The sequence below is a fragment of the Talpa occidentalis genome, unplaced genomic scaffold (assembly GCF_014898055.3).
Source record: "Talpa occidentalis isolate TD23 unplaced genomic scaffold, MPIMG_talOcc4v2.1 talOcc4.677, whole genome shotgun sequence".
NCBI classification, from domain to species: Eukaryota; Metazoa; Chordata; class Mammalia; order Eulipotyphla; family Talpidae; genus Talpa; species Talpa occidentalis.
This window is the reverse complement of record NW_023605058.1, coordinates 11,998-27,279: the sequence shown is the minus strand read 5'-3', so window position 1 is coordinate 27,279 and position 15,282 is coordinate 11,998. Positions and strand designations below refer to the sequence as shown.

Here is a 15,282-nt window from a genome sequence, read left to right as displayed (position 1 = left end):
TTGACAAAAGACAAGGAGCACTATGGTAGGTTAGCCTTTACATGAGTCTTTCAGAAAAAAAAAAAAAATTTCACATTATCTCCTTTTACCTAGAGGTTTTACCTTTTAGGGTGAGGATGTGGATAAATTAATACAAATGAAACTTCCAGTATGCTTTTCTACCTCCACTTCTTTGGAATAGGGCTATTGTGAAAAGGGAGGTGGGTGTGAGAATATAAAAAACTTTTTGGGGGTTATATTAATTTTAGGAAAAAAGACAAATACAAATACTAACAGAGGATCTAAAAATAAAATTTCTGCCTGTCATTATTAGTGTACCTTAGAAAGTTTTCTGATACTTTTGAGGGTGGCTATAACTCAAGTTGAAGATTATTGTCTTAAATAATTCCAATAGAAGAGAGAGAGCCAGAGAGAAGGGTGATCATAAAAAATAAAGAGTGACTGCAGGAGGCATTTTTCTACTGAGTTCAGAATATGAGATGATGGACAGATGTGTACATTTACGTAAATACTGGAGCACAGCACAATCCTTGAATAACAATACCAGGAAAAGCAGAGTCCAGAATGAGCTTAGAGATGTGAAAAATAGTGAAAACCAGAAAGGTCCTTTTTAGGTCATGATCACAACAAGAACAAAAGCATAAAGGTGGAGGGGGAAGATGATGTAATGTTAAAAAGATAACAGAGAAAGCAGAACTAACCAAAGTTTCTTTTTATCTATCTAGTCTTCTTCTTTTTTTTTTAAAAGATTTATTTATGCATACAAGAGCTGCTGGGGTACAGGCCAGAGGTGTGGGGTTGAGAGGATTCACAGGGACAGAGTGGGGAACAGAACAGGCAGACTGATGAAACACACTGCTGAGGGGAGCAGCGGGCAAGTCAGGAGAGGTCTGCTGTGCCATGTGGGTTGCTCCCTAGCCAAGCTGGGGGATCAAACTCATGCTGCAGTGGCTGAGGACAGCTTCATAAGTTGTGTCTTAACCCCTTGCGCCACCAGGGAGGCCCTCTCTAGTCTTCTTGCCATAACTACTAGAAAGGATGTAAGAGTAATGGCAGGAAGGAATCTGAAAGCAAGGAAGGTAGGAAATAGATCTTTTAAAAATTCAATCATCTTTACGTGTGGTATTATGCCCAGATAAATTGTATCCTGAGGTGTTTAGAGAGTTTGTCATTAGAATAATGCCAGTACAATTAACAATCTTAGAAAATAATTTCATAAACTGAATATCAGCATAGATCTATTAAGAAGAGTGCATTTAAACTAACCTAGGAACTTATTGTTCAAATTAGGACCCAGACTTTATTATTTTTTAAAATTTAACATCCTATTGTAATATTTCCCCAATATTTCTCACTTAATATTCTTCAATGCCATAACTTTCAATGGCTCCAGGGTACTCAATTGTATGAGTATTTCTTCAATTGCCTAATCAATCCACCACAGTCAAATTTGGTTTCACATATTTGGCTTTTAAAAACCATGCGGGTTGTGGTCACTTCTTATAAAATGTTATAAATTATTACTTTTTTTAAACTTTAGTAGAGTATCCCAGAAGAGCAATGAAGAATTATAAGGCCTTTAAATAAGTATCACCAAAACTGCCTTAAAAAGAAGTACCTAGGGCCTCCCCTGGTGGTGCAGGCTGTTGAGCTCCACACTGTGAAGCTGTCCGCAGCCTCCGTAGTGCCAATTCGATCCCCGCCAGTGAGGGTCCCACATGGCGCGGCAGACCTTTCCTGTCTCGCCCGCTGCTCCCCTCAGAGGTGTATTTCATCAGTCTGCCTGTTCTGTTCCCTGCTCTGTCTCCAGTGAATCCTCTCACCTTCCCGTGCATCTGGCCTGTACTCTGGTTCTTGTAAAAATAAATAAATCTTAAAAAAAAAAAAAGTACCTATTTGCATTCTCAACAACAATGTACAAGTGCTGCTTTTTCTAACCCTTACCGTGATTGGAGGATTTTAGTAGAAAAAGTTGAAAGGGGGACTTTTTAATTGTAATGAAATACCATTACCGGGCCTCCCCTGGTGGCGCAGGCGGTTGGTTGAGTGCCGTGCTGTGGAGCTGTCCACAGCCTCTGCAGTGCCGGTTCAATCCCGGCCGGCTGGCAAGGGTCCCACATGGCTTGGCAGACCTCTCCTGTCTTGCCCGCTGCTCCCCTCAGCAGTGTATTTCGTCAGTCTGCCTGTTCTGTTCCCCGCTCTGTCTCTGGTGAATCCTCTCAACTTCCCGCGCATCTGGTCTGTACCCCGGTTCTTGTATAAATGAATGGGTAAATCTTTAAAAAAAACAAAGAAAGAAAGAAATACCATTTTCTTTTCTTTTTTCTTTAAGATTTATTTATTCATGCATACAAGAAAGGGTACAGGCCAGATGCATGGGAGGGTGAGAGGATTCACCGGAGACAGAGCAAGGAACAAAACAGGCAGACTGAGCGAAACTGCTGAGGGGAGCAGCGGATGAGACAGGAGAGGTCTGCTGCGCCATGTGGGTAGCACGGCCGGCCAGGATCGAACCCGTGCGGCAGAGGCTGTGGACAGCTGCATAGCACTGTGTTCAACCGCCTGCACCATCAGGGGGCCCTCCACCACTTACCATTTTCACCGGACAATTCAGTAGCATTAAGCACAGTCACAGTGTTTTCATGTGATTTGCCATGACAAATAATGTTGACAAATACAAGCCACTTTTTTGAGAAATGGAAAATTGCTACTTAATTTTTCATTAAACATGCACTTTCCTTTCTCTCATTCAAATCAGAAGGGTGACAGGGAAGTACAGCATGTAAATAGTTAAGGATTTGTACCTATAATAAAGGACAACAATTTGAGTGATGGGTGGAGACTACTCTCTCTGTGGACTACTCCGCGGCTGCTCTACCAAGCTTCCATTTGCTTGCATAGCTTTACCCTCAGCCTATAATTTTCTGTGCTTCCTGTTGACCCTGTTGACTGGTGGCCTGGAAACCTCATCCGTCTTGCAGGTCACTGGCTGCTACATCAAATAGCTAGCGAGAGGTGCTATTTCTTCTATGGCCACTGGAAGGAAGAGCTGTTCCAACCTGTTCACATACCAGAGAGCATCGTTTTATCAGAACGTTCACCATTCATGCTCAAAGGTGTGTGTTGGTTACCTTGCTTCAGGAAATGTCAGATAAAGAGAGATAGGTGATCTTTCAGATTATCCACAAGTCAAAATAAGAACTCTGTTCTCTGTCACTAACATTGCTAGTGAGACCAGGAGCTGGAATACAGGGCAGCTCAGCAATTCCATCCTGGCTTTTTTTAAACATCTTTTCCATGCCATTGTTTATAGTCAAACTCCATTTACACGTGAAAAACCCAAGAGGACATGGTAAAGGCGGGGGACTATCAGGACGATAGACATAGAACAGGCGAGTTCCCAGCAAAGAAGGATGTTTTAGTCAGGCTGCTCCAGAGAAGCAGAACCAACACGTAGATCCAACATAAAGGAAGGCAGATTTGTTACAGGGATTGGTTCACGTGGCGACAAAGAATGAGAATTCGCGCAACCTGCCATCTAACAGCTGGACAGCCAGGAAAGCCCTAGCATGAAGATTTCGGGACCTGGAGCGCCTGTCACTGAGCGCAGGAGACGTCTCAGCTCGGGAAGAGGGTGTTCACCTTCCTTTGCTTCTTCTATTTGCTCCTGCAGTGGATTGGACGGATGATGCCAGCACACTTTGGTGACGGTGGATTTCTTCACTCACTCTGCTGAATCAAATGCTAATTGCTTCTAGAAATACCCTCGTAGGCACACCCAGAAATAATGTCTTACCAGCTCTTGGGCATCCCATAGCCATGTCAGGTTGGCACATCAAATTAACTACACAGGAGACTTAGGGTCATATGACTCAGAACTAGGTCATCAAAGATGACAACTTAATGACTTGTTGCCCCAGTGTACATGCGCCAGGGGTTCTGGGCTCCCTTCTCAGGACACAAATGGGAGTATTACTGTGTTCCGTTTTAACACAGCAGAAAACAATTACCAAGTGCTCCAATTTCCCTGAAGGCCCACTGCTGTATAGTACCAAGCTTGGTATCTACTTACTCTTTTGTTTGCAAATAAATAAATAATTCCTTGATTATGGCAATTTAAGCAAAAAGGCATTTCATGTGAAGGATGGGGGTACCATCAGAATCCCCAAGAACCCGCATTGGGACAGGACGCTGGACAGCCTGCCAGGCAGCAGGTCTCCTTCACACTCTTGGCTGCAACAGGGAACGTTGTTTCTCCCGCCACTGCTCTATGGTGCTCAAGAGTCAAAGTCCTGGGAAAGAGGGGCTGGCTGAGCTGAGGTCATGTGCCAGCCCGTGGCTGCAGCAGGCCCGAGAGCAAGGGTTTGTACCAGTCTCCAGGGATCTTTTTGGCTTTCCTCCTGTTAGGCTGGCACTTGAATGTCACTAGGATTTCAGGCTATGTGGGGAAATGACGGCCCAGCTGGAAATGGGGGTGCTCTTGGGAGGCTGGGATAAAGGCTGAGCATCCCAACATGTCTGTATCTACCACTGAGAGCAAAAGTAGAGATCCTTTTAATGGTATCAAAGCCCAGGAGCCCCTGGAAGGGGTATGTGCTGACTCGTTTGACTATTCTCCAGATCACTTGATTGCTTTCATTCCCGAACTCCCCACCCCTAAGTATATACATTTAAAAAAAAAAAATTCATAGGACAAATTGGCAGGCCTGGAATTCTTGGGTTATAAGATAAGACTTGCATTTATACTTTTTTTTTTTCATTTTCCATTTCCCTGTAACACAGAGTCCCATGGACGCTGAGAACCTGCCTCTAGTCATGGCAGATTGACTTTCCAGTGGCTGGACAATTGCCCGGTTGAAGGTCACCCTGTGGAAACCTCTTTCCTGGTCATGCCAGCGTGTTTGGGATGCTGGAAACACATACATTTCCTAATGACAAACAATTTTTTAAATATCCATTGCTATCTGGACAAAATCAACCACAGGTCACTGCTTAGGTCAGTTGATCCACGTTTTAGGAAAGAGGATAGTATTTGCCTGAGGGATCTGCAGGCAGCCTGGTGATAACTCCCCCTTCTGCACACCAGGCGTTTCCAAAAGCTGGGGGCAGGGAAGCATGATTGCCCAGCAGGGTGCTGATTATGAGACTTAGCCCACATCGCCCTGAGCCAGGTTCCTCTAACTCCACACTTGAAAAGGTGAGTCCTGCATTGCTTCAGAGAATTGTAATTTATTTATTTATTTTTTTTAAGATTTATTTTTTATTTATTTCTTTATTTGTACAAGCACTGGGTACAGTCAGAAGCGCGGGAGGGTGAGAGAATTCACCAGAGCCAGAGCGGGGAGCAGAGCAGGCAGAAGGACCCAAGTACACTGCTGAGGGGAGCAGCGGGCGGCAGGAGAGGTCTGCGCGCCATGCGGGACCCTCCTCCGGTGGCCCGGGAGCAGCCGGGGATCGAACCGGCACTGCAGAGGCTGCAGTCAGCTTCGCAACCCAGCGCTCAACCGCTGCGCCACCGGGGAGGCCCCAGAGAATTGTAATTTAAATGTGGGAGAATTGGAAAATCTCTCCCCTGCATCTCACCCTCACATTCCTTAGGTATTTCCCCATCATGGTCTCACGGGGAACACCCAGCAACCGTGTATGCTGAATGAAGCATCCCTGTGCTCTGTTTTATAGTTACCCAGGTGTCAGCATGTGCCCTGTGGCTACAGGACCCGGATGTAAATCCCTTGAGATTAGGGATTTCCTAACTTTAGTATTGCTTATTGCCCTTACTACAGTGCCTTGCCCGCTCCAGCTACTCAATTGGTTTGCTGGCTGAATATCCTTGGGTTTGGGCTAGTTCTAGAACTTCCTTGGGTCCCAAGTTATGATGTCTAGGAGGGCTGGAGAAGGTGAGCTCTCCTTAGGAAACAAACAGAGAACCCTGGTGGAGTTCTGAACCCACATCCAGTGTTTTCCAGGAAAGGAAGAAACCTGTGCGAAAGCAGAACCCCTATCCCTTCTGCACACCAGGCGTTTCCAAAAGCTGGGGGAACCCCTTTCCCTTCCTCAGGGTCTGTACCCCATGTGTTCCGGCCACCTGGCCTCTTTCAGTATCTTGTGCTAATTCTTTGACAGAGCTTCCTCTCGACATGTTCCCTCTCTCTCCACATCACAACCACTTCACTTTTACCCACTAGCACCTCATCCTTCAGCTCTCAGCTTCATTGCCAGTTCCTCACTGACTGCCCTGTCCCGGCACCAGGTAGTTTTCCTAGCATTCATCAGTTTTCATTCAATCTTTATATTTGTGACTACATGATCCATTATTTCTCTGATTGGAGACAATTGCTCCTTGAGGGCATGAGCTGTGCTTGTTTTGGTCGCTATGGCAGTTCTAGTTCTAGCATGTGTCCTGGCACTTAATAGGCGAGCAGCAAATACTAGAACAAGGAAAACTTCACACACGACAGGACTCTGCCCTCTGCAGTATGTTGCCGGGAGAGGCAAGTATGTTCACTATTCAGGGTTACAGAGATTTATTTAACACAACTCTGGTGGCCATGAGGCCCCATGTAATCTGCCATTGGAGTACTGGGGAACCTGGGAAGCTGGGGTGTATGTTCTAGTCTAAGTCTGCAGGTTGGATAACCTCTGGAGGTAAGAGGCGATGGAGGTTCAGCGTAAAGAGAGAGGGAATTTGCCTTTCCTTGGCCTTTTAGTTCTCGTCAGGCCCCCAATGGGCTGGATGGTGCCCACCAGCTCTGCTGCAGTGATCTTTACTCACTCAGGGTGTGGGGTCAAACGCTAATCTCTTCTGGAGACACCCTCCCGGACACAGGGTGGGAAATTTTTTCCTAAGCTTCTGGGCATCCACTAGTTGTTTATTGAGAGAGAGAGACACGGACGGAGAGCGAGCGAGTGCACACTCCCCAGGTGTTGTTGAGTCAGCACAGTAATACTTCTCACATCGGTATTACCTAGATTGGTAATTCAAGAGCTCTCAGTTGGTGTTCTGTGAAGAAAGAATTATTTTAAAAACAGATGTAATGAAAATGTTAAACACTTTCTGGAGAGTTATTATTCTGTGATGATTCATGTTTAAGAAGAGATGCACAATAAGCTTTTGTCAGGGGTTATGTGTGGGGAGAACCTCCTTCATTTTACATTTGCTTCTTTAAGTGATAAAATCCATATAACATAAAATTTACCATTTTAGCTATTTTGAGGTGTCTGGCTTGACGGGATTAAGTATATTCACATTGCTTGCGGCCACCGCCATTGCACTGTATAGATTACTAGCTCACAACTCACTGTACAGCACTCTCATAACCACCTCCAGCCCGAAGGGTGGCTCCTGGGGTATTGCTACTTGGCAATACCCCTACTTTTGTCTTAGTGCTCACTTGAGGGGCAGGTCTCCAGGGCTAAGGGAGTCAGGACAGACCAGTCTCCTCAACTGGGCTGATACCCACGTGGAAATAATTGTAATAAGGGTCTATCTTCCTAGCACAGGCAGGGATGTTGTTTGTAGGTGAGTCTGGAAAGTTGATGTCTAAGTTTTCTGGAGGTTGGACTTAAGAAGAGCAAGGCTGAAAGAATCACAGAGGAATGAAGCTGGGGCAGTGCTAAAGTTTACCCTACTGTTCCTGGGAGGTTTTTAGTGAGATGGGCCAGTAATTTCTTGTTTAAGTTATTTTGGCATTTCCTCCCTTAATACCTAGGAGAAAAAGCAGCGTAATGCATCTTGGAAGATACCCAAAGATGCAGCTTCTGTCTTCTCATTATAACATTTATGTTTCCTTCTTTCCTGAAGGTGTCAACCTGCGGTAGAGACTGCCAGTTTCCTGCTTACAAACTATTGCTCTTTGCCCTCTTTGTAAGGACCTTCGGATTTCATCTATGGTGGTGATGTTCCAGACAAAAGACTGAATCTCCCATTTTCCCTCGCAGGAAGTGTGACCACAACCTGCAGCAGGTGAGGAAAGGGGCTGACTCAGCTGGAAAAGAGATCCACCCTTTGCCATCCCTGCTTTCACAGAAGGGGAGCTAGGAGACATCCTGGATGATGGGATGAGATAGGGGCCAGCACTTCCCTGGGGGCTGTGGAGTCATGTTAGAGTATTTGCTTTTGAACTTCTCTTACGTGCATGTGAGAAAAATAAGCTTACAATTTAAACTGTTTTGAATTTTCTGTTAGAATGTGTCTGAACCTAATTCTAACAGACTCACAGCCTGAAATATGTCCAAAAGACGCAGGATGACCTGTATTTGGCTTACTGGGCAGCAACTTAGCGACTCAGGAGGGAAAGAGCTTTATATATAGCAGGACCTACTTTGGGGAAGGATAATCTCTGTTTTATCTAGACTGGGACTTGGCCACCTTGGGTTGATCCAAATCCTTAAATGACACAGGTCCTGAGCAAAGCATAGAAACACCTGCCTGACATACATACTTGAATGCCTCTCCCAGACTCAAACTTAATGAGTCAGAATGAAACCGATCTTGTCCATCACAGTCCTCCCTGTCACCACATTGATTTCTTAGTCCACATTACTCTTCTAGTGAATGTTCACTAAAGTTCATATTCATCCACTTACTGTGCCGCGAGCCCGGGGGCTGTCTTTGACAACTTCTTATTCATTTTTTAAAAACTGAAGACACATTTGAAATAATATTATGTGTCTGGTGTACAACATAGAAATTCAGTATATATACATAAATATAGTGAAATGATCCGCTCTAGAAGTGTCCTTAACATCTAGGACCACACACAGTTACGATTGTATGTTAGAGCTTTTAAGATACGCTACTTAGTAAATTTCAAATATACAACACAGCATTATTTTTTTAAAGATTTATTTATTGATGATTATAAGAACTGGGGTACAGGCCAGAGGTATGGGAGGTGAGAGGATTCACCAGAGACAGAGTGGGGAGCAGAACAGGCAGACTGACTGAAATACACTGCTGAGGGAGTGGCAGGTGAGTCAGGAGAGGTCTGTTGTGCCATGTGGTTAGCTCCCTGACCGGGGATCTAACTCATGCTGCTGAGGCTGCGGATAGCTTCACAGCGCTGCCCTCAACCCCTTGTGCCACCAGGGAGGCCCTACAACACAGCATTATTGATATTACCATTCCAGTTAGCATTTTCATATTTTTCAGTTAAATACCCAGAAATGGAAGATTCTGTGGTCGTTCTAAAATTTTTGAGGAACTTCCATACCATTTTCCATAGTTGCTGTCCCAATTTATGTTCCCACCATCAGTGCACAAGAGTTCACTTTCCTCTACAACGTCACTTTCTTCCTCATTTCTTTTTTTCTTTTTTTTTTTCTTTCTTGTGGGACCCTCCCTGGTGGCTGGGGAAAGAACCGGCGGGCGCTGCAGAGGCTGCGGGCAGCCTCACAGCCCAGCTCTCAACCGCTGCGCCACCAAGGGAGGCCCACTTTCTTCCTCATTTCTAATGTTGAGGCCATTGTCAAGACCCAGAATTCCCCTCTACAATATGTTTTGATGTGTCTATTTCTCTCTGTCTCCATGTCACCTGGAGGGCTAAGAGATACCTTTTCTTGCTTAGACAGCTGCACAAGTCTTATGTCTGGATTCCCATTCTCCACACTGTAGCTTGAGAGAAATCAGCAGGCAGATCACATTACACAATGCTGAAGACTCTTCTTTGAGGCTCCCAAATGCATTAGGATACAATCTTGAATCCTAAACATAGCCTCTGAGGCTCTGCACGAGCTGGGTCCTCCCTCACCCTCCAACCCCCAGTGCATTCTTAAGCTAGCTCCTCCCACTTACTGTGCTTCAGTCCCCAACTTTTTTATTTATAATCAGTTTTGAAATATGGCTTGAGTTCAACTTCAATGTTTTTCCCAAGCCAGTTATCCCCTATGTTGATGCTTTGCTGTTGGTGATTACAAATTGCCACAAATATCTGCCCCCATCTTGTTTGTCTCAATTGGATCATCCACAGTCTAGACAGCTGTGAGACTCTGGGTTGGGGAATCTGCTACAGTATAGGGATCTGTTCCTCAACCTGATGACTCCCTTTCGCTTGGTGATGCGACACCCAGACATGTACTCCTTGTCTGCTGCTCATAGACACACAGGGAACTCTGGAAGTAGAGCTGGGAGAGAAGGTGCATGGAGGAGAGCCTTGAAAGGATCAGTGTGGCTTGCTCTGAGGTTCTAGATCCATTGTCCAGTGCTCTCTATCAGGTAATCCTCGCAGCCCAGCTCAGATTTGCTGAAATCTGGTCTGAACTTCTAATACCACCCAGTCTTCGGTAGCTACTGGAGAAGGTAACATCACCCAAATCTTGTTCACTGAGGGCTGAAGCATCAACAATTGCTTACCCATGCAAAGCTGTGATCTTTTCTTGCTGTGAGTTTGGTGCCAGTGCTCCGAAGGGCTAGTGAGAGTTCAGGTCATGAGTTGTATTTCAGGTAGGACCAGTATTTATTCACCTGTGGTGTCCCTCATGCTTTGTAACAGCTACTTTTAGGGACAGAGTCCACACTGAGTTGGAGTCTGACCTTTTTTAGTATCTTGAATCGCAAAGGCTCTCCTATCCCAGGGGCCAGATTACTCTGGATTACTCTGCTCCCACCCACCTATTTACTGGTTAACTCCTATTCATGCTTCTGGTCACTGATTAAAGGACACTTCTTCAATGAGTTTTTCCTGGCCACACTCTATTTACATCAAGTCCCCCAATTATAATCAATCCCACACCCATGAACTGTGTGGCACTTTAATTTTAAATTAGGTACATATTTGTGTGAATTTTTTTTTTAATGGTACCATGTCAGTCTTTCTCCATAGACCAAAAGCACAGTGATGCCAGACAGGGTTTTGTGTATTGTTGCATCTCTAATACCTTGCACAGTGGCTAACGTGCATAGAAGAACCACAAATATTTGTGGGAAGAATGAATGAATGAACAGAGTCAGCTGAGACCTGGGAGCTCATAGCATCCGCATCTGTGATCACTTTCCTTGGATTCTGTTTTAGGATTTAAAGCTGTGATTTCAAGGGGATAGACTCCCTCTCTCCCCCCACCCAACTTTTCCCATACTGATGGGAATCTTCACCTCCTCCCTACCCCCTCTCTTCAGTACATCCTTCCCACTGCATTCTCCATCTCCCAGGCATCATCATTCTAACTTTTCAGCAGGTGCTTTATAGACACAATTTTATTAAATCTTCTCAACCAACCTGCAGTTGCAATGTCAGCACCTCCATTTCATGGATGGCCAGTCTGAGCTTTAGAGAAAAGGTACCTTTGTCAGGTCACAACTATTAAATAATGAAATTGACTCAGAACCCAGCAATTCCTGTCTTGCCGTAGACCCATATGATTTCTCTTCACTTGGTCAGATTTCTCACTCATTCCACAGTTGCTGATCATCTCTTCCAGGCACTATATCCACGGCGTGATTGAATAAAACCAAACTAGGCAGGCCCCTCTTCTCTCTGCGATCACAGTAGCCTTATTAGCATTGGAAATTTGATTTCTATCCACCTGCCCTTTAATACTGGTGTTCGTGTGTAAAATGACATACTTCACAGCATGTGTTGTTGCAACACACACTTGCAGTGTTGTGTTGTTTTAAACCACATTCAGTGAAGTAGAGTTCTGGAGACTGGGAGTGGAAAGTGGTAATAAAGGAGAGGCAGCTGTGGATCAATACATGTGTTTTTAAACTTTTAAATTGAGATATATTTCACATACCAGGGAAAAAAGTTAACTCATTTAACATAGGCCATTCAGCGATTTTTAGTATATTCAGAGTTGTGCAACTAATATCAAAATCTAAGTTTAAGTAGTTTTCATCCTCTGCTAAGGAAACCCCTTCTTGAACCCCACCCCGCCCTCCAGCCCCTGGCAACCACCGATGGACTGTGGGTAATTTTCTGTTCTGGATATTTCATCTGCGCTGAATAATATATGGGGTCTTCGGTGACTGACGTCTTTCTCATTAAATGTTTTCAAAATTTGGATGTAACAGGCACCAGTTCCTCATTCCCTCTTATTGGAGGTTAATATTCCACTCTTTGGATACCCACATTTTCTACTTGGGTTCATCCCACTTTTTGGCTACCACGAATGATGCGTTTACGAACAAGGATTTGCCTGGACTTACCTTTCCGTGTCTCTTGGGCTTACAGGTAGGGAGTCAGTCGCTGGTCCAAGCTCTTTGAGGGTCAGGAGGCCTTCTTGGGGGGATTTTTGCTCAGAGGATGGAGACAGTGTTTACTGACATCCCTTCTTAAGTGTTCCCTCCCCCCGCCCCCCCTTATTTGCCTGTTTTATTCTCCTCTTTGGAGACTCCAGCCCCTCTGCTGGTCTGGGGATGGGGGTGGTTGGAAACCGAAACTCTCCAAACCAAACGTGCTTGGTAAAACATTTTGAATTCTCTGGAGGATGGACATTGAGGTAATAATGTTTATCTGTTTATCTGCGGCTTAGCCATTCCGAGGACTGTTTTGTAACAAAAGAGCTCATTGAGTAGGAGGCTTATTTAGCTCGCTGCGGAGGGCTGCTCTCCTGCAACGTGCTGTCCAAACAGATTCTTAATTACCCAGCTCAGTGTCTGAACGTTTTAAAGAATCCCTTTGAAGTTTCTTGGTGATGCTACCCTTCTCAGTAAACCTCTGCGCATACACATGGTGTGGGCTTGGGGGAAATGTCTGTAGGTCTGCTGGAGAGTGCTGGGCGCGTAACTGCTTAGTAAATTGGTAGTGGCTATTATGAAAAGCGACTCCAACGACCAATTGCGGTTTCCTTTAGGTATAAGTGAAATGTCAACTTTTTTTGGGGGGGGGCGGGTGGCGCACCTGTGAGTTGTTTCAGAACCCAGCGGCTTCCCCAGCAGCACTGGGGTGCGTTCACGGCCGGTCGTCACCCCCTTCCCGTGAAAGCCACACGGACTTGGGCACGTGCCGTGCAGGATAAAAGGGTCGCGGCTGCCCACCCAGACCCGCTTCCCCACCGGATCGCGGGGCAGGTCTCGCCACCCTGGCCCTGTCCCTCCGCTCTCCCCCGCCAGGCGCCCGAGCGCGCGCGTCCTGCCCGGGTAAAGCTCTCCATCCACAGCGCAGACGCCACCCGCGCTTTCCTTGAAGCGGGGGCGCAAATGAGGAAAGGAGAGCCCCGCGTGCGCGTCCCCTCCCAGCTCTGGGGTGTCCCCCGGCCAGCCAGACCCCCGGGCTGGGGCGCCGGCTGCGGGATGAGGGCGTGCCGGCTGGGCAGACACCCCTTCCCGAGCCGGGCGCGCTCTCCGGTCGGGGAGCCGACCCCGAGTCACCCCCCGAGAGGAGCCGAGGACAGGGGAGGCGCGCGGGGTGGGGAGAGCCGCGGGCCGAGATTCTAGCGCGGGGCCGCCTCGGAGGAAGGGGAGGGGCGCCGGCGCGGGGAAGAGGCGCAGAGGCGCCGGGAGAGGAGGGGAGAGGAGGGGCGAGGAGGGGAGAGGGGGGCGGGAGGCGGAGGGAAAAGCCGGGGGCGCGCGGGGCCGCGCGGGGCGGGCCCGGGAGGCGCCCGGGGCGGGGCGCGGCGGCCTCGCGCCTCCGGGCGGGCGCGCGGCGCGGGGGCCGGCGGGGCGGGGCGGCGGCGGGCGCCCGGGCTTCGGCGGGGGCTGCCGGGATTGGGGCGCCGCGCTGCTCGCTCGCCTGGCGGCTGCTGGCGCGCACGGTCCGGCCTCGCTCCGGGCACAGGTCCGCGCCGCCCGCCCGCGCCCCGCACCTGGCGGCCGCCCCGCCGCGCGCCCCGCGCCGTCATGGGGCTGCAGCCCCTGGAGTTCAGCGACTGCTACCTCGACAGCCCGTGGTTCAGGGAGCGGATCCGCGCCCACGAAGCGGAGCTCGAGCGGACAACAAGTTCATTAAGAGCTCATCAAGGACGGGAAGAGCCTCATCGCGGCCACCAAGAGTAAGCGGGGGCCGGGCGCGCGCGGGGCGGCGCGGCCAGGCCGGGGGGAGCCGCTCCCCGGGGGAGGCGGGCGGTCCCGGGCCTCGGCGCGTCCCCGGAGGGTCGGGAGACCTTTTCGGCAGCTGGAGGCCCGGGACCCTTCTTCGCCCAGCCAGCAGGGGCGCGGCCCGGGCGGCCTCCGCCAGCACCCCTGGGTGCTGGGGCTCCGCTGAACTGAACCGGACCTGCGCTCGGGTCCTTGCACACTAAGGCTGCCCGCGGACGGGTGCAAAACAACCTATAGGGTGACACGTTTTGTCTGTTGGCCTCTCAGAGAGTTTGCAGGATGCTTGGAAAACCTTCTGGGTGTCGAGCGCTTCCGGAGCACCTTCCGCTCACCCTCTCTGTGTTTTTGATTTCCCCCGACTGTCTGGTCTTGGTCTTAAATTCGCCAAACCAGAAAGTTCACCTGGCCGTGTGTGCGCTTTCTGCACATTCCTTCCCTCCTCCAGCGCCTGGGAGGGTTCAAAGATTGGCGCTTGGAAGGGTGAGCAGACAGCCTGCCTTCTGGCCTGAGTGAGCACTGCCTGCAAGCCGGGAGTTCCACCCTGGTCAAGCTCCATGCTTTCCTCTCCTGCTCCGTGACGCTTGTCAAACTCTTGGGTGGCTGCAGAAGAAACGGGAGTGATGTGCTTAATTGCAGTAGCTGAGAAGAGTCTTTGTAAGGTGGGCTGAAATTTAAGCCAAAGCGCCGACTTAGGGATGCTGCTGGTAATGGGAAGGTATTAGCTCCAGGAAGGAGCCTGACCACACTTGCAACCCACCTAACCACACCTGTAACCTATCTGACCACACCTGTAAGTCCTAGGTGCTTCTGAGGATGCCTGTGCATTCCCCTTTAACCTCTTCAAGAGACCTGTGCATCCAGCCTGACCTGTGTCGTCTGGGACTTTATCTCTTCCCTGGTTTCTCAATTCAACAATCTCTGCCTAGAAAATTTGTCTCTTCTCACTGGCTTGCAGACATTTCTGGGAAAAGTACTCCATGTCAACTTCTCCACCCCCTCCACCCCCCCGTTTTGCATTATGAGAGATTAAAAGCTCCTGGACATCATGTCTCAGGTACCAAGCACATTACTCGGAACAGGAGATACTCAATAAATGAATTGAAATACATTTTAATGGGAAGAATTTAGTGAGCCATCCCTGTAATTTTGGAAGCAAGTTGCTCCACTTTTCTGGATGGTGTCCAGGGTTCCTTTTGGCTGTGTGACCTCTTTGGTTTTGCACAGTGTGGACGGGGAGTCACTATGTTTGGAACATGTGACTAGGGAACTGACTTGGTTGATGGGGCTCCAGTGCCTTGGCATTAAGTATG

The 15,282-nt window shown here is 48.1% G+C and overlaps 1 long non-coding RNA gene across 2 annotated transcripts; it reads left to right on the top strand.

Moving 5' to 3' along the window:
* The first annotated feature begins 3,006 nt into the window (after positions 1 to 3,006).
* LOC119230342 (uncharacterized) lies at positions 3,007 to 13,863 on the top strand. 2 transcript variants are annotated; one of them, XR_005121738.2, is made up of 4 exons: positions 3,007 to 3,116; positions 5,087 to 5,197; positions 7,802 to 7,963; positions 13,819 to 13,863. It is a non-coding gene; the product is annotated as an uncharacterized LOC119230342 (long non-coding RNA). The 2 variants fall into 2 exon arrangements; XR_008549412.1 differs by lacking the exon at positions 3,007 to 3,116 and adding an exon at positions 4,786 to 4,996.
* The last annotated feature ends 1,419 nt before the right edge of the window (positions 13,864 to 15,282 follow it).